Consider the following 23,409-nt stretch of genomic DNA (forward strand, 5'->3'; position numbering starts at 1 on the left):
GGGATGGAACCACAGCAACCTGAGCCTGACTACTTTGTTGAAGCAGCCACTTAAAGAACTGAGCTAAGGGGCAGGTGCCCTAATTTTTAAGAGATCAATATTTTTGAAGTGCTTGACAGGCAAGGTAGTAGCATTTAGTCACTGTGACCTAGTGACTAGTATTACTGCTTGACTACAAAGATTAGAGAAGTGAGTTGAAACAGAAACGTCCCCTTAGGATCAAGCCTGACTGGCATCAAACTCAGTGAAAGACAGACAGGATGGCTGACCATCCAAGGGTCCTTTTGTGTCAGTCTGATAGGGGACACAGACATGGAGAAAGCACTCCCCTCCCCCAGGAATCTGTAATCCATCAATCAGGGAATAGCACTTGCATAGAGGGTGGCAGGCAGAGCATAAAAGCTGAAAGACCTCCAGGGCCATGGAAGAGCAGAGGAAGGAGCTATTACCAGGACCATCAAACACACAGCTCCAGTGGGGGCATTCACACTGCTATCTGTGGAAATGGAGGCCCTCACCGCTGTGCACTGCCCGTCAAGGCTGGGGTAATGAGTGGCTTTGCAGAAGAGCCGGCATATGGCAGGCCTGTAAGAGCCTTTCCACCTAGACTTCTATGCATTTCCATTATTCATCTGTAATAGGGCTAATAGTACTAATTTCACTGGGCTATTTAGGAGGAAAGAGGAAAATACATTTACACAAACAGCACAGTATCTGGGTTAAATCCCTTTTTCTTTCCCTTCCCTTTGTTTTTCCTTCCCTTTGTTTTCCTTTCCCTTTCCCTCCCCTCTCTTCCCCTCCCCTCCCCTCCCTTCCCTTCATTTTCTCTCCCTCCCGCTTCTTCTTTTTTTTCTCAAATGTTCTTGGAGCTTCTACCATATCAGACACTCTATCAGGCACTCCAGATAGATACATGATCAGGAACGAGATATCCCTGAGCCTATCTTTGTGAAGTTTGTAATACCTTCAGTATATTCTATTACTAACTATTCTATAGTCAGTGACAAGAGAAGGTGGGCCAAGTAGAAGATTTAGTCTGAGCAAAAGCAAAGAAACATATATACTGAAAACTATCAGGAAGAAGGGGTTTAAGTATGACAAGTACACAGGAAGCCTAACAAAGAAGAGCAAGAAAACCCAGTCACACAAGTTGCAGGGAGATGTGAGTGTAAAACAGGTTGTCTACATCTCAGTTCTGCCCAAGTGTGAAGGGCTTCCAGGAAAGTTGCCCTAAGAATGAACTCATGATGGCCACGCTTGGCTTAGGGCTCGGGGAGACAGGTGACTAGTAGGCTGGACATTCTTCTGTCTGAATGAAATCAAGTAGCTTCTCTTTGTAAAAAGCTACTTCTGGAAGAATCCAAGTATTTCTTTGGCTGAGACACAGAGCACTAGGTTGAGACAAAAGATCCAGTGGGGAGGCAAACTTTAGGCCTCAGACTGAAGCATGACAGAAGGTCAGGAGATCAAAGGAATATAGGGTGCTGGCAACTTTGCTAGTAAACCAACTAAGTGTGGAATCTAGTCTGGGCTGAATCACCTAAACAGAATGAATGGACTGGAGAAAGAGAGGAAGGTTGGGTTGAAGGCTGAGTCCTGGGCTCAATTGTCAGGTCTCCCAATTATTAGCACAATAATGAAGATGCATTATGTACATGTACCAACTTCCTTATGTAATCATTACATGCTATAAATGTGTACTAACTAAATACTTTTTAACTGTACTAAAAAAAAAAAAAATCCTAAATCCTTATACTTACTTTACAGGGTTGCAAGAATGACTTAAACATACTTCATAGTACCTGAAACATCAAGTGCTTCAATAGCATCTCCTTTACTGAGGTGATTACAAATCTGCACATGGAGCATGTCGCAGGTCTAGAGAGGAGTACATAACTGGAGGAACTGGGAAGGTGCATATTTAGTGTAGCTGGGGTGAGTAGCAAAAGAGACAACACAAGTGAGTAGGGCTCAGGAAGTCAAGGAGCGGGAACATGAGGTACCTTGTTGGTTTGCTTGGCTATGGACAGGACATGGTCTCACAGCACACGGAGGCCATAAGAGGGCATAGCAGGAACAAGGAGAGTGGTGGAGTTTACAATCCACCAGGCAAGAGAATTTTAGCCAAGAATTGTAACATATACTGGTACTCATGATCCAAGAATTAGGCATGGACAACATTGGAGAGCCAGCTTGGGGGGGGGGTAAAATGTGAGGCAAAGTGAAGAAAGTTTACAGAAGCTGCAACAAGTTTCTTTGAGGAACATCAAATGTTTTTAAATGGAGAAAGAGAAAGAGTTTATTCTAGGGAGAAGGAAAAATGTATGGCAGAGAAAGGGAGTGAGAAGTTTTAGGAACTTTTTTCACATCAGCTAAGATGTCAAGGTCATCCAGTATGTATGAAGGAATGGCAAAGATGGACCTCTCAAAAAGTCAGGTGCTCAGGCCAGCTAAAGTACCTTACTTTATTACTGTCATTTTTATTGTGTCCAGATTGGCCTGAAAAATGCCAAGACCAAACAAGCGTTAGAATTCTACTAGTAGGGGCTGGGGAGATGGCTCAGTAAAATAAGCACTTGCCTGGCAAGCGCAAGGGTCTAAGTTCAATTCCCAGGTCTGCTAAAAAAATAAAAAATAAAAAATAAAAAAAAGAATTCTACTAGTGGTCAGGGACAATAAAGATGTATTTTATCCTACACAGAAAGCAATAAACTAATCAGGCAAATAAGTACACACAGGCTGGAAAGACTGTGGGTAACATACCCAAAAAATTTCCTCAATTGAAAACGGAGGAAAGGGAGTTAACTGAAAAGAACTGGATCAGAATGCAAACAGTTTTTAAACATTCATATTGTCTTAAATCACTCAGCTGCCTTAAAAACAAATCATGAATTTAAAAAAGACTGTCTTACTAAATTACTTTGGACCCCTTCTCATTTTTAGTAAATAAGATAAAACAAGTTTTTGGGTTGATTTTCATTATTTTTCTATTTTGAAATCTTGAATGCTAGAAGCTTTCTTTTGTGATCAAGGTTACCATGTTGTCCATCAGCAAGAGTTAATCTTCACCTCTCCATGGGGAGTGCTGAAGGAGGGGTTTTAGGCAGAAACTCAGTTTGAGAGGCCCTGTCTCAAGAAGAAGTCCTCTGAGAATGATGTCACCGTCTAGGTGAATCATCTGCAATATTCTCCACTTTGCACAAAGACAGGTACCAAGCGCGGTGGGAGCCACCATGCAGAACAAGGCAGAAGAAGCACCTGGGAGAGATGGCTTAGAAAAGGCCGCGTAACTGCTAGATCCAGGTCCTATTAGGAGGCCAGCAGATTATCAACCAATGACTACATGCCCAGCATGCAGAGGACAGCCACCCGATTTCACAGGATAGAAACACAGTAGAAGGATGCCAGCTGATCCCAATCTGCAATCCAATCCAGGACCAGGGCAACAGTTAGATACTAGTCTCCAACATCACTGTTCATTTCTTAATCCACTCTGCTAAACTGAGAGAACTTCAGAGGACAGTCCAAGGAATCATTATCACACTGTAGCACAGAGAATTATATTAAAAAGTTACAATCTCAAATAGCCATAAATTCTATGCTGGAAAGGTAGTTCTAAAAAACACTAAGACTTTTAAATTAAAATCAAATTTAGGACAGTGTAGGAGACAGTTCAAACAAAAGCTAATTTTGTTTAATGAACTAACCAGGAAGGCATTGTGAAAGTATTGTGCAACTAAATGCTTAGCTAATTACTGTGAGATCAAATAACTGTTGCCATCGTTACTGCACACTGTTTTCCATAATAACTTTTATCGCTTCAATAAATCTTTGTGACGCAGCAAATATAAAAAGTTTACTGTAACATGACTATACCGTTTTGGAAGGCACACACTGATGCTTGTCCTACTGAAATCATCTTTCCATATTTGTCAGAGAGGGACGGGTGGTACCAGTATCTGGCGGACTCAAGATCAAAATGTTTCATGCGCTTGTTTAATAGGCTGTAATGCCTCAATAGTTTAATTTACCTGTTCCTGTAATCTAACAGAAAAGTCAAAGGCCCTTTCAGTATTACACTTTGTCTATGAATGAGAATAAATGTAACAGCACCCAGTTATAAAGTAGCAACTGGCAACCTCCAGCTGGGCAGCTGACATATACACATCAAGATTAAATCCTTCCCACAGTGCTACTAGATAGGGAGCCTGCCCAGCTCCCTCTCTCAGAGGTCATTTCAGCTTGGTCTAACTTCAAAGTCATATATATATGTATATATATTTCTGTTACTGTTTTATTGGTGCTATACAGAGTGTTAGAGTCACACTAGGGTATCAAAGGCAGCTTTGTCTGACTGGTCTGTTGGTTGAAGTGATGTCATAGCTTCCCTAGAAAATAAACAATCTTTCCCTGGATATACTAGGAGCTGAAACTTAGTTCTATTACTAACTCCTCCCAACCATATGCAGGCCTTAGTCATTTGGTCACCTTCATTCTTCCCTTGATCATGCTCACCTATTTCTAGGTCTCAATGCTGAGATTTTTGGAAAAGTGAGATAGCAAACAGGATAAACTACATTAAAGCTGACAGTAAACTTCTAAGATGAATGTGATAAGATAATGAAAACTGAAGATTCAAAACTGAGTTCTGTCAACGTGATAGTGTGTAACCTCGGGCAAGTCACTGAATGCCTTTGGGTTTTCCTCTGTGGAGCAAGATTCCTCACCTACTCACTCATTGGGACATTATGCAGATCAGTTGTTTAATGTTGTTGAGTTCTTGGAGGATCTAAAATACCAACTGCAAACGCCATTATCAATATTAAACAGAAAACATATTAAGAATAGGCCTGAAATCCAGTACCAAAGGGTTTCCCACTGCAATAGAAGGAAGCATCGTCAAGAACACAGAGGTAGAAACTCTAGGAGTTACTACCTATGAAACATATGATTCATAATTATTCAGCACTGTTCCAAAGGTCTCAGCTTGAAGAGGCCAAAGACCACTTCATTGCAGCTTTCATGGATGAACAGGCAGGATTCATGGCAGGGACTGAATCAACGCCTTTGATGACTCAGCTGCTGTCATCTTTCAGGCTAGAGACTGAAGCTAGAGACATCAGTCACAAGGACCCCTGCTGCCTCCCCTTGAGCCCTTATCCTTGGCTCTACCCTGTTACTCCCTCTTACAGCTTCCATCCAATAAATGATTGCCACTATCTCCCAAATCGCTTTCAAGTCCCAATTCTCTCAAATTCAACTGCTTGTTTTCACCTGTGCAGTACCCTACACTAAACCTTTTATTGTAATCACTACAATGGTCTTTTTTGTTTTGAGACAGGGTCTCACCATGTAGCTCAGGCTTTAACTCACTATGTAGCTTTGGCTGGTCTTGAACTCATGAAGATCCTTCTGCCTCAGCCTCCCAAGTGCTGAGACTACAGGTGTGCATCACCATGCCTGGCCTGTAACAATCTTACAACTGGTTTTATTGACCTCAGCTTTCCCTCTCCTTAAACCTGTTGTTGGGGCCAGGGAGATGGCTCAGTAGAATAAGTGCTTCCCTGGCAAGCACAAGGGCCTGAGTTCAATCCCCGGTTCCGCCAAACAAACAAACAAACAAAATCCTTTTGTTTTTCCTACATATAATAAAATAAACTAATAAAAAATAAAGATTAATAAATCAGCTATAGGGGCCAGGGAGATGGCTCAGTGGAATAAGTGCTTGCCTGGCAAACACAAACAAGGACCTGAGTTCAATCCCCTGTTCTGAAAAAAAAAAAAAAAAAAAAAAAAAATCAGCTATACATGAACCAGATTCTCAAAGTAAAAGAATCCAATGCATTTTCATTTACTTTAGGTAACAAATAAAGATGTCCTACATGAGAAGCTTATATTTTGTGGAAATAAAAAAGTAACCTAAAAATACATTAAAGTTAATAAATATAAGAATTCTTCCCCCAATATTTGCCAATTTAAAAAGTCAACTATGAAACAAAAATACTTTAAAAATAAATTTATGCTCTCTCTCTCCAGATTTGTCAATTTCAAAAAATCTTAGAAGTTGACAAAACACGGGTGATCAAAATGTCTAGTTGTCGAACGGCCTCTATCAGGCCAGCCAGATAGTTCAGCAGACTAAAGCACCTGTTTAAGCAGACGCAGGGGTCTGAAGTTCTGGCCCGCCATGCCAGCCCCACCCCCAGGGCATGCTGAGATGGCACATGAGACTGGGCGTGGTGGCACGTGCCTGTAATCCCAGTGCTTGGGAAACTGAAAACAAGAGGATCACTATGAGTCAGATCTGTGTAGTGAGATCCTGTACTTAAAAAAAAAAAAAAAAGGACTTTATCATATTAACTTCAGTCAAAAGTGATGCAATCATCATCCAGTAGAACTTCTGTTTTAACTTCCTGGTTTGTGATAGTCTTCCTCCCCTTGGATATCAATTTTTCTTTTCTGAGCTCAAGACCATCCCATGATTACTCATGAGTTCTGAGCTGCAGCCTCTGAGACTGCCAGCACACTGTTCCTCCTGAAGTCACTTTCCGTGGCTTCTACATTCTTAAGCATCTCACACTGCTGCATCTCAGACTATTCCTCCTATGACACCACCAATGGAGGGTGTGCATTGCACTCGTGTTGTTCCTGCTAAAACTTCAACAGTAAGTTGGGACATGTGGCTTTGAAATCATTTTTAGTTTTGATTTTTCTTCTGAAATCTGCATCAACAATGCTCTAGTAAAAATCTTAACTGCTCATCATATCACTGCTTCAAAGAAAACATGTTTGAATTGGCACATTCTATATTTTCCTCTACTTTGTAAATGTTCCTTCTACCTTTCCTTTTGTTCTGTTTTTTGTTATTTAAGAACTGTTTTCTAGTGCACTCATGATCATGGGATCCTTCTTTTCTTTTGAAACTTTCGTCCTCGGGCCGGGGAGATGGCTCAGTGGAATATGCGCTTCCCTGGCAAGCGCAAGGGCCGGAGTTCAGTCCCTGGTTCCGCAAAAAAAGAAAAAAGAAAAAAAAAAAAAAAAAAAAGAAACAGGAAACTTTCATCCTCCTAACATCCAGTACAAGTGTCAGTGAATAAGGACAGTTTCCTCTGCCACATATCTCACAGCAGAAGAAATTGCCATTTCACTAACCAAATGCTGACTTGCTCCAAAATACTGTTTTAATACATGAGTAAATATGCTCCCACCTCCAGCCTTTTCTTTTCTTGCACAATGCAACCAGATTAAGCTTTTTAAATGTAAGTTTGACTTTATAATTCAACATGACTTACAAGATAAAGCATAAGATCTCAGCTGGTCATTCAACTCCCTCAACAGTTTGGCCCAGTCTTACTTCAGATAAAGCAAAATAGAGCATATGCTTAGGAAAAAGACTTTTATTGCTTCTGTGTCTGACTCGCAAACAGTGTTTCTATCTTATGACACTCTCAGGGACACAGCAACTCTTACTGTTTCTCCTTCCTTCTCCTTATAAGACAGTAGAACATAATTCCAAGGCATAAATTCCTTTGCCTTCACTTTCTTTATCTATAGTAAGACTTGCAGAGAAAGTCTTGCAGAGAAATACAAAATCTACCACTGCTCTCATTTATTTTACCATGTCTAATCTCAGACTCTGAGTACTTTTTCCATTCATCCCAAATAGTTATATTAAACCTGAAATCCTTATAGATACTTGGAAATTAATCAAAAGAAATACCAAGTAAAAGGGAAATGAGAAATTTTTCTGTTCTTTCCAACTATATCAGGGCCAAATGATACATTTTAGAAAATAATTTTAACAGAAAAAGACCTTTTATCTCCACATAGTCTGATGTACTTCCCCTCCAACAGTACACGTGAACTGTCTTACTATCAGGAATATTTTTATTATTCAAGAAACTTCACTAAAGAGCAAAATCTGTAGGAATTTTGACTGTATAAGACACACTACTCAATTAGTATTTGTTATTTCATTCTATAGTTTGTGAATATTTAAAAGAAAAGACCAGGTCTCTTCCCCCAGATAATGCAGAGCTGGCTATATTCTGTTATTCATTTTTTTCCTTTTCTGTTTTGAGATAGGGTCTTACTATGTAGCTCAGGCTGGACTTGAACTGGACATAATCCTCCTGCTTCAACCTCCTAAATGCTAAGACAATAGGCATACACTACCATGCTAGGTTACACAATACTCATTTATTCTTAACTGGGGTCATAGAATTTAGATCTAGGCAAGACAGTAATTAATACAAAGCACTATTTTGTAGCTACTTCTCTCAGCCCCCCAGTCAGGTCGTCTAGGCTGGCCTTGAATTCCTGGGTACTGGGATTATAGGTGTGTCCCACCACCCATGGCTTTTATAGCTCTCTGTCAGAAGATTCATCCAAAAATGCTTGTAAGTCAAAAGATTAAAAACAAGGGCACAGGCTATCCTCTTTCCACTGGCTACCAGGCAAACAACTTGAAGGACTGGCTTGTGTATACAAAGAATTCTAAGGAACCGCAGCATCCCTTTCCCTTACACCTGTTAACCTCTTCAAGGCTGGAGCTCTTAAAGAGAGAGTAGAGACAGCTCCTCTGTCTTCTTTTATTTGTGCCATCACCATTGCAGACGTGGTAGCAAAGCACCTTGGGAAAAATTCTTACAAGAAGTGCATCAAATGTTTCTTTTCCCGTAAGTGATGATGGGGCCACTGTTCTAAAGAGCACTGGTGTTGACAATTTAGCTGCTGAAGTTTTAGTTGCTATGTCCAGAGTTCCGGATGATGGAGGTGGAGATGGTACTAACTTTTTTACTATTTTAGTGCATAATTATTAAGTGACGCTGAATATTTAATTGCAAACAAAGACTCATTCACAGACCATGATTGCTGGTTGGAAAAGTCACAAAGGCTGCAAGAGGGGTTCTCTTGAGTTCTGTAGTTGGCAACAATTCTGATGAAGTTATGTTCTGTCAGGATTTGATGAATTCTACAAGGATGACATTATCCTGAAAGTTTCCTACTCATCACAAAGACCATATTACCAATTAGCTGTAGAAGCTCTTCTTGGTCTAGAAGTTTTTGGTAACCTGGAGGTGAGACAAGTCACCAAGAATCTGAGAGGGAGCAGATGCTACTTAGGTGAAGGCTTTCTGCTGGATTAAAAAACTGGAGCAAATCAACAAGAGCAAACTGAAAATGGCGAAGTTCTTACTGCAAATACTGTAATGGATACAGACAAAACAAAGATATCTGATTCCTGGGTAAGAGTTGGTTCTGAAGCAAAGATCACAAAAGCATCACATGCAGAAAAAAAATTGAAGGAGAAATTTCAGTGCATACTTAAGCATGCAGTAAACTGCTTTATTAACAAGCAGTTAACTTATAATTACCCTGAATGGCTCTTTGGTTCTACTGGTGTCACAGCTACTGAGCATGCAGATTTTGAAGGTATGGAATAGCAGCTTTTGTCACAGGTGCTTATAGGTCATAGGTGCTGAAGTTGACTAATGCATTCTTTCTTTACATGTATTTGGTTGTTACAGGGTTTCACTACACAGCTCAGACTCATGGTGATCCCCCTGCTTTCAGCTTCTCGAGTGCTAAATTACAGGTGGGCGCCATTACGCCCAGACTCTGGCAGGCTCAGCCCACCCTGGGGGTAGCGCTGACATGGCATGTGGTGCCAGGGATTGAACCAAGGTCTCTGCACTTGCCTAAGCAGGTACTTTGGGCTGCTGAGCTATCTTACCAGCCCTCTCTAATTTTGATCAACCAGAACTGGTGAAGCTTGGTAGCTGCAAACTTATTGAAGTCACAGCTAGAAAAGACAAACTCATTTACTTTTCTGGGTTCCCCTGGGTGAGGCCTGCACCACTGCATAGCATGGTGCCAGTCAACAAAGTTTAGATGAAGCAGACAGCTCTTTGCATGATGCTCTTAGTGTTCTTGCCCAAACTGTGAAGGATCTTCAAACATTTCACATAGGAGGCTGTTCTAAGATACTGTTCTTAGATGCTGTAACATAGCTTGTTAACAGGACACCAGGAAAAGAAGCTGCTGCAACAGAGTCCTTCGATATCATGATCATGTTGCCATCATCCCTGACAATGCAGGCTCTGACCGTGCAGATCTGGTAGTCTGCCTCCAAGCTGTTCATAGAGAAGGGAAAGTAACTGCTGGAGTATATACACGAAGTAAGGTACCATTGGCCATATGGCAATATTGGGTGTAACAAAGTTTTCAAAGGAAGGGACAAATTCTTCTGATTGCAGCAGGAGAGGTGATTTCTACCTGCAGATAATATTCACAGCAGCACCAAGGAAACATGTCCCTGATCACCATCTCTGTTAAGCATTCCCATGTGCTGCTGGAATCTGGATCACTTCATAGAGAAGCTGTGTTTGAAAGACTTCAACTTCTTAAAGACTCTGGAATTGATATTTATCTGGGCCCATTATATCCTTAAGTTTGGAGAGCTACCTGGCCTTCTGTTTTAATGTAGGAAAAATTTAAGAAACAAACAAAACAGCCAGGTGTGGTGGAATATGCCTTAATCCTAGCACTTGGGAAGCTGAGACAGGAAGATCATTGCAGATTCGAAACTAACCTGGGCTAGAAAGTGAGTTAAGGGCAGCCTACAATTACTGTAGTGAAATACTGTCTCACAAAAAAGCAACAGCAACAACAACAACAACAAAAATCCACGAGGGTGTATGATATAAATGTACATGGAAAAAATGCACAGAAAGATCACCATTTAGCATTAAAGATGTCCTCAAATAATGGAGCCTAAAATAATAAGAACAATAATGAAAGACCAGCAGATATACAGAGACAAAGACAACTAGGATCTCAAGGAAATTCAGGATCACAGATCCCTAGTTCAGACACAGGCTTCGCTGCTTACAGTCCACACGACCCAAGAAACACAATCCTAAGGCAGGCATGGCATGTACTATTGTGCGGGAGGCACTGGCTTCAGGGGCAACATTCAAAGTGTGTGAAATAACAAACAGCTGGATATGGGAGACATTGGGAGGCTCAGGCAAAATCTCTAGTTCAAAGCTAGCCAGGACTACAACCTGAACTACACAGTTAAACCTTGTCTCATCAAATCCGACCAGACAAAAAACAAACCTAGAAAACCAACCTAAATTAATCCAGACATATAATATTTTAATGCAATAATTTAAAAGTGCATGGCAAAAGTCACAATAAGCAACATACAATTTGAAATAAAGTCAAGTTCTGACCCTGCATTTCCATGACTCACCTTACTTACCACACCTTAATCCTGGCCCCTGTCAGATCTTGAATTCATTTAATTTTTAGAAATACTGCATAAGACATAGCTGGGCATGGTGGCATAAACCTGTAATCCCAGCACTTGGGAGGCTGAGGCAGGAGGATCACTGGCCTAGACTATATAGTGAGTTCAAAGCTAGTCTGCACTACATAGTGAGACCCTGTCTCCAAAAAAACCAATTGCATAAAATATCTTGCCTACTGAGTTTTTGGGCACTCCTTAATTTCCAAAGAGTGAATTTCAATCCTGCTGTGGGTTTGAGATTTATCACATGCACAAATAGCAACCAAAAAGAAAAAGAAAAAGAAAGAAAAAAAAAAAAAGAAAAGAAAGAAAGAACAGAGAGAAAAGAAAGAAGGGGATAGGGAGGGGAAAGGAAGGGAGGGAAAGAAATGCCACATTCTTAGGGTAGATGTAACGACCCAATGAGGCATCTTCATGTTTCTAGGTATTGGAAGAAATACAGCTTTCAAGGGATTGATTCACTGATTGATTGATTGAGACATGGTCTGGCTGGCCTTGAACTCTCTACGGAGATGGTGAATTTCATAGCAATCCTCCTGCCTTCAGCGCCTGAGTGCTGGGATTATAGGTGCGCACACCACACCAGCAGTACTGGTATACTGAGAACTATAAGAGCTAGTGAAGCTAAGTGATGGCCTCATCAAATTCCCATGAAGTAGCTCGGACAAACAGTCTTTACTTTTCTCCTCCCTGGGCCAATTCTTTTCCTGGGTTTGTGGGCTCTTCCACACTAATGAAGCAGCTTCAAGAACACGCTGCACTGTCCTGAAAATGCTGTCATGGCATCACTCCAAATGACAGTCATGGATGAGGCAGACTCCACAGAGGATTACACAAGGGGCATCTTTCTGGAATATCAGCTTTATCCATCATTTAAATTGAAAGGAACATAAATGAAGTAGAAAATAGAACGCAGATTACTTGGAAGCAAGGCCTCTACTGGCAGAGCTTGTTTGAAGGTGAAGCTGGGAAGCCATGATCTGGGGGCATCAGTAAGATCCTGGTTGTGTTTATCTACATGTTCATTTGATACACATTCACACTGCCACTTACGCTTCCTGTACAGAATTCAGGAGATAGTTTCCACTGTAAGACACCTAGTATCTGGGGTATCAGATAGAAAAGTACCGATCCTCAGTGATATTCCCAATGGCACAGAGATGGCTGAAACTGCTACCAGACTTACAAGATTGTTATTGTCTTCATCTAGTGCCTAATACTTTCCAAAGCTCTTTCAAAACTATGAATTCGTCTGATACTTCCATCATAGTTAAGAAGCGAAAGGAGTGAGCAATGCCCCATTTCACAAGGGAAGGAACTAACACAGCACGGTCTTCACCCAACTCATACAATCAATGAAGTGGGGTGGGGTGGGGACTGGCTTCACAGTGGAATGCCTATTCCATTAATTCTTACACTGGACCGTGCAAAGGAAAGCTCTGAGTTTCAACTTCAAAGTGTCTGGCACAGACCTGACACAGAGTAAGCTCTGACTCTGCTATTTACTGTTGTTACTTAGTGTCTAGAGCAGTATTTGGCAAGTGAATGAACAAATGATGAATAATAACGAATGGTTGAATGAATGAGTGGCAAAACTGAGGGAAGGTGTGACTCATACACTTCAGCTAAAACAGCTTTTTTTTTTTTTTTTTTACTTATTACATATGTTCTTTATAAAAAGAGCACTTACAAATCCATGGTAAAGAGAAGCATATATAACTAAACAAAGAATTAAAACAAATTAAAAAAACAGCTTTTGTAAAATTATACAAAATTGATTTCACCATGTTTGTCAAAGCTTCTAAATTGCTTTTTAATTTCTTTATCTGGCTTGCTTTAGACCAAATTGGATGTTTTCCACTGACCTATTTTCAAAGCTAACTTTTAAATCCCTTAAATCTTAAGAATTAAATATTTGTTCTGTAAATGTATAATGATTTAGGAAAGAAAAAACCCAAAAATTTAAGTATACTGACTAAATTTTCAGAATTGAAGATACTGACAAGAGTTATAATAAAAAGTACACTGCATGTCCAGGAAAAAAATTTAGTTGCTCATACTTCAAAAGATACTCATTATAAATTACCTGAGGTGAAAACAGAAGCGCTCAGGAGCCAAACTGGAGAAGTAAAAAAGGTAGATGCTTTGATAAACAGCAAAGGCCTCATGATACTGGATGGAAATCGCATTTGAACACCTCACTGCTGTTTTCTGATGGAAAACAAGAGCTTGAGCCTTCTGCCTTTCACTACCTCCTGTCCATTTCTATAGAAGAAAGTTGAGGCCAGGTGGCATAAACCTGCCCTGAAAAGCACCCAGCACAAGAGCAACTGCTCAAAAATATAGGAAGTAAAGCCATGCTGTTATGTTGAGCTGTGGGGGACTCAGGTCAATAATTTCTGACATTGCCAGTTAAACAGAAGGCCCAATGCTATTATGGGCTACTGGACTCTTTTAGAATATTTTGCTGAGTTTACACACCTATAATATTCAATAACGGAACATAGAAAAAATGGGGTATACCGATGAATGTCCATTTTGCATCTGTGTATTCAAAGTGGTTAGGATAGATATATAGTTGCATTCTCTTAATGAATAGAATGATTTTTTCTAATGGTGTTTGTAAATAGGATCACAAGTCCGCATCTTGTACAGCAATTAACCACTAAGTAGAATATATGCAGTGTATTATTTGTTGAAACTGTACTTCCGATTTGATTTGAAACTGTCTCATTGCTATCTGTTTATCAATAAAACTTTGAAAAAAAAACAAATGAGAAGGGAACAGAGGAGGAGGAGGGGGAAAGCAAGGAAGGGAAAAGGAAAAGAGAATAGAAGGAAAAAAACTGGAAACAAAGCTTCTATAAATAAGAATTAAAAAGTTGAAGGGAGGGAAGGGGGATGAGGAAGAAAAGAAGAATCAAGGTGTATCATGTACAGGTACAAATTCCACATGATGAATTTTATCATTGCATATATCTAAAATGTACCAATAAAATTAAATTTATAAAAAAATGTTAAACAATCAACTCTGGGCAACTGCACAAAAATTACAGGGAATGATTCTGTATCAACTGTGGAATACTTTCGCTGACTCACAAAACTGATTTTTCCCCTTCTTGACTGAAATGTACACCAATTTCTTTGTTAGTGCTACTGAACACATTTCTCTGTAGGCTTCATTTCTCTACATTTATCTGTGGGATAATACAGTCATGTTGTACCTTAAAATATCTATACCATGGGAAATATTTGGAATCAAAGAATTAAATCAAGAAAGATTAAGAAGCTTGTCCAGATCCAAACTCTCATTTTATAATCTTATAGAAAAATCTCAGGCCAAGAGAAAGAAAATAAATTACCCCTGGTTAAGTGCCCAGTGAGTGAGAAGTCCACAGGACTAGAAGAATCCAGATCTAGGGGTGAAAGCAACCATCACACACTGAACTACAGTCAGATTAAGCCCCAGTGATTCAAAGTAGCCTGTCCCACACTGTAATCATCCCTTGGCCAAAGTTCTGCTTGGAGATGGCTGCTACTCAGATGACTTCATCTTTAAGTTTATCCTCTTGGTTCCACTTTAGTATGACACCAGTGACTTAGTCTGTGGACTCAGACTCTCCCAGGTAAAGTCACATTCAGGGCCCACTCCCTTCTGCTGCACTGTGACTCATCCTGGAGCTATCTCCACCCAGAGCTCTCAATCTGAAATTCAAACCCAAGAACAGGGTAGTAGGATACAATCCAGCTCTGACTTTCACAAACTTTGGCCTCTAGAAAGTCACTGAACCTTTCTGGAACACTTTAAAATTTAAAATGAATTATTTATTGAGCAACTATAGGGCCAATGTTATGCCTGGTGCTGACCTAAAGACAGATATACAGCATTTATAGGTATAAAAATATATAGTTTTTTAGCTGGGTGTGGTGGTGCCCACCTGTAATCCCAGCACTTGGGAGGTTGAGGCAAGAGGATCTCTGAGTTTAAGCCAGCCTGGATTACATAAACAATTCCAGGCCAGTCTGAATTACACAGTGCGGTCTTCACAACAATAAAAATTTATCTTTATCTTTTGTCAGGTATAGTGTCATATGCCTGTAATCACAGAAATCTGAAGGGGAGAAGCAGGAGGATTTCAAGTTCATGCCCAGCCTGAGCAGCAAGTTGGCAGGATCCTGTCTCAAAATAAAAATTTAAAAAGAGCCAGGGGTGTAGCTCAATGCGAAGGCAAAAGTGTACACTTGGTGGTGAAGAGGGACATAGTCAGCTGTGATAATTCTCTCACTGAATCTTAACACCCAAAGGGTGCTATGGTTACCCTTCCTATTTCACAAATAAGGAAGCCAGGGCTCACTTTCCATATTGGTTTTCCTACTTCACAGTACAGAATCCCAAGTCTTATAAGAGCATGTCCAGGGTCCAGAACACAGTAAATAATTCCCAAACTTCCAGAAATGAAAGCCACATTTATCTTGCGCACAGCCTAAAAGTCCAAGCATGAAGTAGCTGGGAGTGAGGCTGCCAGAAGACCTGTGCTTCAGCTCCCTCCAGGGTCACCCTGGCCCTTCCGAGAAGAGCAGCACCAAGGAGCTGGTAGATGGCACAAAGGCCTAGTCCGCGGCTTGGCAGAGCCCTGAGAAGTGTCCCTGTCAAGCTAGCTGAAGTTATTTTATCACATTCTCCCTCTGCCGCATCCTGCTTTCCTTTCTAACCCTTTTCACACATCTGTCAACTCCTACATCTCTACCTCAGAGCTGGGTTCCTAGAAAATCCAACCTGTGGTTCTGACATTTTCCCTTTCAACTGCTGCTTCATGTATTATAACAGAAGGGTTTGGGTCAGATGAGCCCAATCTGGTTTCTAAAACTGCAGAGTGGCTTAAGAAAAGTTGGAGATATATGTGATTTCTATTTGTATCTCTTCCACTTACTACTACTTTACCCTGAGATGTGAGACTCATGCTTTCTGCTTGATTAATATGACAGCATTACCTGCCTTGTTTTCCTTTTAGAGTCATTGAAAGCACCAATTTATAAATCATCAATAATAAAGCCCATACAAATAGCTCATATTTTTATGGTGATTACTACTATTAAATTAGTGGAAGCTGCCATAACAGGCCAGCAAGGGAAGATGCAGCTGTCCCACAATTCTACTGAAGGACCAACTAAGCATTCCAGTGCAGACCCAGTAGCAGTCCTCACCTTTCTGATCAGCAAAGGGCTCTCAATTCTTATTTATAAAGCTCCAAGAGCAGCTCAGAAACTGCCGGGGACCAGGGGTCAGATGAACTACCACAATGGGTTGCACCAAAGACCTTGCAATCTCTTCCAATCAAGATTTTCCTGTATGAGATCTCTCACCACACCAATACTCCCAGCCTCTCCCCCTCAAACACATAGTCTCTTACTTCTCTGCATTTTCTCATTTTTTTTATTTCCCTCTAGGTTTTTCCATTTTGTATTCTAGAAACTTTAGGTCATTACACACACACACACACACACACACACACACACACACACACACACACCCCAGGCCTCCAATTTTATCTAGAATACCCTATCTTCTTGCCTTAAACACAACTTTGGCTTTCCCCAGGTCCTGCTTCATTCCCTGTGGGCTACCCATTTCCCTCATCTTAGGGCTATGGCCTCAGAAAAGAGGGAGGATTGAGATTTGGGTGTGGCATTTCCTTGAATAAAAGTATCTAAGCAGATGCTGGCATGAAACTATGCTCTCCAACACCAACTAGGCCTTCTGGGTCAACTTTCAATCCTTCTTGCCTATTGTGAGTTAGTCCTTGCTTTCCATTTCCTTAAAGATTATTCTAAGATGCACTACTCTTAGGTTCCTTAGAGTGAGTCTCAGTGGACATTTCACAGAGAGATAATTAAGTCCATCAGCTATGATCTTTTTTTTTTCTTTTTCTTTTTGGCAGAACTGGGGATTGAACTCAGGCCCTTGCACTTGCCAGGGAAGCGTTTATTCTACTGAGCCATCTCCCCGGCCCCTATGATTTTAAATTTCCTTCACACATCTATAAAATAAATGTCATCTACACCCCCTCCATTATTGCATTTCTCCAATCTCAAGACCCTGCCCTTGACCCTTGTTATGGTTTAGACCCAAAATGTCTCCCAAAGGCCATGTGTTGAAGGCTTGGTTGCCAGATATGGAATTTTTGGGAAGTTACTGGACCATGAGGGCTCTAATTTCATCACTGGCTTAAGCCACTGATGAACTCATTTTATATGGCTTAAGCCACTGATGAACTCATTTTATATGGCTTAAGCCACTGATGAACTCATTTTATATTCATCATATGTTACATATATATATGACTTGTATTTGCCTATACTACTTTAGTGTAATATATATATATATATATATATATTTTTAGTAGGGACTCAGTCCAGAGCCTACATCTCTGGTCCTTTTTGAGTTTAATGGAGGATCTCATTAAGTTGCCCAGGTTGACCTCAAACTGTGTCCTCCTGGCTGTGCCTCCTGAGTAACTGAGATTATAGGAGGGCAATACCATGCCCAGCCTGGATCAATACAGTATTTCAATGGCATTATTTGGAACTGAAAGGAACCTAAGAGGTAGGGCCTATCAAAATGAGTGTGTCATGGGACCATGCCTTTGGGTACCATGACCTGCCCCCAGTCTGCTCCTTTCTCACACCTTGCCTCCCCACGGTGAAGCGAGCCATGTTGTTCTACCACATGCCTTCCCTGATATTCTACCTCATCATGGGCCTAGACGCAACAAAGTCAAGTGCCTGTAGACTGAAATCTTCTGAAACTGTAAGCCAAAATAAATTTTTCCTCTTTTAAGTTGACTGTCTCAGGTACTGTCATAGTGACAAAAAGCTGACCAACACACCCCTCTGCCCTGTTTCATACATATTACTTCATGTGTCACATCTTGTTCTTCTCTTTTCTCTCTCTTCCACTTTAAAGGCAGGACCACCCTATAAAAGCATTTACCTCTTTTCCATCTTCCCCAAACCACTGCAGCTACCCAAACACTTTCCTGTACTCTTCTCCAGCTACTCTTCATTCCCATGGCAATTTCGCTGGTGTCTATGTTCCTGCTTTACATCTACTTGTCTTCTGGTATCCGGTTTTGCCTAGTCTGGCTAACAGTATGAACATGACCGTGCATCAGCATGTGACATGGAAGACTATCCACTCCTCCTGGGGACTCTGGTTTCTGGGACAACTCCTTGGTGTCCCCTGGAATTTCTCAGATCATTCTTTCTCCATCTTTTCAGTTGGCTAATCTCCTTTCAGTTACCACTTAAATGTAAGAGTGCCCCAGAGTTTTATCTTAGATTTCTTCTATTCAATGAAAATTATTCTCTTGGGTAAGCTTGTCCAACAATAACTTGAACTACTACCTTTGTGAGACTGACTGCCAAATCTTTATCTGCAGTTAAAATTTCTCTTAAATCTCTTCTTGCATTGTAGACTATTTAGGAAATGGAATAACAGTTATAAAGCAGATGCAGATGCCCATGTGACTTCATCTTATACTTTCTGGAGGAAAGACACACTATTCAGTTAGCAGTTCCATAATAAAGGTAAGTCACATGAGATGGTATGGCAAGAGAAAGTAAGTAGGACTTCTGCAACTATATCTGCATTCTGCCTGTGTTTGTGTAATCACTACTGCTTATCCAGTATAATATCTGAGCAACTACAAAGCCCCTTGGAATTTGTCGGAACTGCAGTGCAAAGGAAATCAACAAAACAAAACAAAAGCCTCTCAAAATCTATGCAAGAAAAGCTAGGACATCCCCAACACCCATCAACAAAGATTATTTATCTTTTTTGCTCAAAGCTAAAAAAAAGTCTGCCCCTCACTTTTCATATATTTATCCTATAAATTCTAGAGATTGAGACCTTAAATGTTCTAACACTGTGTTATAGCCTCATCCACTATGTACATTTAAATTTTTTTTTTTTTTTCTCTTTTTGAAACAAGGTCTCACTGTGCATTTCAAGCTGGCCTTGAACTTACTTTGCAGTGCAGGCTGGCCTCAAACTCACAATGATCATCCTGTCTTGGCCTCCCGAATGGGATTATAGGCTACATGTTTAAATTTTGAAGCAAGATTTCACTAAGTTGCCCAGGCTGACCTTGAATTTGTGTTCCTGCCATCTCAGCTTCATGAATAACTAGGATTACAGGCATACATTACCACTGTGGGCTCAATCAGTATTTTGTTAAAGACCCTACATAAGCAAGGTTTGGACCAAGTGAGCATACAAATATCCAGAACCTGCATATCCCTGATAATCCAGTTTAGAATTCTTCAAGATAAGGCTAACCTGCAGTTTCCACCAGTATACAGAAGATCCCTTAGTATTTGCCTACATTATTTTAGTGTAAGCTAGTTTTATGTATGGTCGTACCTGAAGTGGGAGGGAAACAGTGTTTTTCTATCTGAAATATCATTATAGAAAATAAAAAAGGCTATTACTGAGAGCTTACCTTTTGCCAGGCTTAGTGCTGGATACTTTACATGCAACCTCCTGTTTAATCTTTACAACAATCTAGGACATGGGTACTACTAATCCATGTTCTATAGATAAGAAAACCTAGGCTTACAGGGGTACAGAGATTCACCGCAGGGACACAGCTGGTAGGTGAGGATGTTTGGCATGGCCCTGGCTCTGCTCTACACCTTGAGGTTTTACTCCTGAACTGCCTACCCAGAATGTAACTAGTCATCCAACTAACCAATGCACTGCTTAAGCAGACTATACGTGAAATATGTTTCCATTATGAAATATTTGGAAATGGATAAGCAGGACTGACTTTTAAATCATCAACTGTTAGATTAAAATGCTCCATCAGTTAGAGGCGGCCCTACCAGTTTATGCATTAAGAAAACAATGTTGTCCCATATTAGACATCACTGACACACCAATTTTGGATATTCAAATATGAGAAAATATATGAGATGTGAACAAAATATACAGTGAATACTTAAATTTAAAAATTCACTGTGAGGCATGGTGGTACATGCCTGTAATCTTGCACTCAGGAAGCTGAGGCAGCAAAATCACATGAGTTTAAGGCTAGCATGGGCTATACAGGGAGTTCAAAGCCAGCTTAAACTACACAGCAAAACTATGTCTAATTTTAAAGTAAATACCCACATGCATACAGTAAAAGGCACACAGACTGTCATTAATCCCCCTCAAAGCGCACCTTTTTATTTTTGAATTATACAGCATGTCTTTAGACTGATTAAATGCTGTGGATGTCACTTTACCTATTTTTTCTCCCCTTCTTTCTTCCTTTTTCTTTTTCTTTTCTTTCTTTCTGAGTCAGGGCCTCACTTTTATGGTTCAGGCTGGCCAGCTTATACTTCCTACACAGCCCAGGCTGGCCTCAAACTTGGGGTGATCCTCCTGCCTCGGCTTCTCAAAAGCTGGAATTACGGGCTACCATTTCTAGCTTCCTCTTTCTCTTATTGACTATGCGTCCCTTCCCCCAGTTCTCACATACTAGCTTCTCACTGGGTCTGTGTGCCAAGGTCCCATTCCTCCTGTGCCCTTTCATTTGCAAAGCTTTAGCCTTCTCCAGGTGGCACTGCTAAGCAGTTTCCAGCTGACTTTTTCACCAGATGCAAGCTAGACCATGTTCCAAAGGCTTCCCTCCAATCACAGTGTGGCAAAGCTCTTAAGCCACAAGAAAAAGCCTATATCCTTTTCCCATCTGTAGCCCATGTCTTTTGGGACAGCATGATTCAGCAAACTGTAAAGAAAAAGACTTGAAGGTACAGGCCTAAATTTGAATCCAGATCTGAAACAGCCCCATTGGATGTTGGGCAATCTATTTAACTTTGCCTGAAAAGCCTACATTCTTTTATCTATATGGGTTGAATAAAGATAAATGGCAAAAAAAAATGGTAAAGATTAGAGAAAAAGAAGGGCAACAAGGACAGCCAACATTTTGAGCCTAGCCCTTCAAGGTCAGTGAAGACTCAGGACATATGAGAACCTGTACTGTAACATCCTGTAACTCAGTGGTATCCAAAATTTTCTGATCAAGGAGATTATGGGGCCACAGAAGAAAGTGATCAATGATGTAGAGTGTGCCTAAGGAGAGTCACATGGAGAGAAGACATTCTCTCAGGCTTTCCCAGAGAGCAAACTGGTCAAGCAATGGCTGTGACTCATCCACATAGCTGACACTGACAAAAGATCTACAAACTGAGGTACAGGGTTTCAGGGTAAGTCCTGAGGGGATTTGACTAACCTTGTCAGATACAAAAGTTACAATTTTGTTACATAGGCCTTGCTTTATCTTGGTCTTAACCATTCAGCAGAAAACATAAAAATGAAGTATAGGGGCTGGGGAGATAGCTCGCTGGAATAAGCGATTGCCTGACAAGCACAAGGGCCTGAGTTTGATCCTCGGTACCACAAAATAAATAAATAAATAAATAAATAAATGAAGTATAAAAAGTAAAGCCATATTAATATGCTGAGCTGTGAAAGGCTCAAGCCAACAACTTCTGACATTGCCAGTCCTATGGATAACCCACGACTATTATGGACTACTGGACTATCTTGGATTACTTTGCTGCATTCATGCACCTACAGTATATGAATGGCAATGGAACACCATCTCTGACAAAAGTAAACGAAAAGGGATATAAATGAAGGACCATTTTGTAGTAGGAAAAAATATATATATATATATCTGCACATACAAAATACTTAGCATAGATATACAGCTACTTTCTCTTAGCTCATTGATAAGAAAGTTTTACACTAATATCGTTTATACAAGATATCATGTCTGCATCTTTTACTATAAATTACAACAAAGTCAGCAATATGCGATGTATTTTTTTTAATTTTTATTTCTTTTTTTCCCATAATTTTATTGATAAACAAATAGCAATGAGACAGTTTCAAATCAAATTGGTAGGACAGTTTCAATAATTCACACATTGCATACATTCTTTCTAGTGCTTAATTGCTGTACAAGATGCGGACATGATATCCTATTTTCAAACACCATTAGAACAAATCATTCTATTCATTAATGTAACTATCTATATATCTATCCTAACCACTTTGAATACAAGGATACAAAATGCACATTCATCTGTAAACCCTTTTTTTGTTAAGATCCGTTATTTGAATATTATAGGTGTGTAAATACAATAAAACATTTTAAAAGAGTCCAGTAGCCCATAATAGTATTGGGTCTTCCGCTTCACTGGCAATGTCAGAAATTATTGACCTGAGTCCCCTATAGCTCAACATAACAGCATGGCTTTACTTCTTATATTTTGTTTTTATACTTTTCTGATGACCAAGGTAAAGCAGGACCTATGCAACAAGAGTTGTAGCTTTTGGGTCTGATAAGGTCAGTAAAATTCCCTCAGGATTTATCCTGAGATCCTGTACCTCAGATTGTAGAACCTTTGTCAGTGTCAGCCATGTGGATGAGTCACAGCCATTGCTTGGCCAATGTGCTCTCTGTGAAAGCCTGAGAGAATGTTTTCTCTCCATGTGACTCTCCTTAGGCATACTCTACATCATCGATCACTTTCCTCTTTGGCCCCATAATCTCCTTGATCAGAAAATTTGGGACACTACTCAGTTACATGACGTTACAGTAGAGGTTCTCATATGTTCTGAGTCTTAATTGACCTTACAAAGCTAGGGCCAAAATGCTGGCTTTCCTTGCAGCCCTCCTTTTTCTCTAATTTTGGTCTGCAAACTTAGGTTGTTAACCATCCAGAAGACAAAGTTTGTTATTGACTTTAGTTTAGTGCATGGTGATAGACCTGGGTCAGGTTTGAGTTTTCGGCATGTAGAGAGCCAGTTTTTCCAGTACCATTTGTTAAAGAGGCTATCTTTCTTCCAGCGAGGATGTTTGGTCCCTTTGTCAAAGGTGGCGGAGTGTGTTTGTAGGGGCTTCACCGTCTTCTAATCTATACCATTGATCCTCAGGTCTATTTTTTTGCCAGTACCATGCTGATTTTACCACAGTAGGCTTGTAATATAATTTCAAGTCAGGAATTGTAATGCCTCCTGCCTTGTCTTTATTGCCCAG

The 23,409-nt window shown here is 40.3% G+C and overlaps 1 protein-coding gene and 1 pseudogene across 2 annotated transcripts in view; one reads left to right on the forward strand and one right to left on the reverse strand.

The window, feature by feature from the left end:
* Nsmce2 (NSE2/MMS21 homolog, SMC5-SMC6 complex SUMO ligase) overlaps nt 1-23,409 on the reverse strand; it is a 274,256-nt gene that overhangs the window by 83,145 nt on the left and 167,702 nt on the right. The window lies entirely within an intron of this gene.
* LOC111817569 lies at nt 1,995-10,338 on the forward strand (annotated as a pseudogene).

Source organism: Octodon degus, unplaced genomic scaffold (assembly GCF_000260255.1).
Source record: "Octodon degus isolate 3935 unplaced genomic scaffold, OctDeg1.0 scaffold00062, whole genome shotgun sequence".
In the NCBI taxonomy this organism is placed as follows: Eukaryota; Metazoa; Chordata; class Mammalia; order Rodentia; family Octodontidae; genus Octodon; species Octodon degus.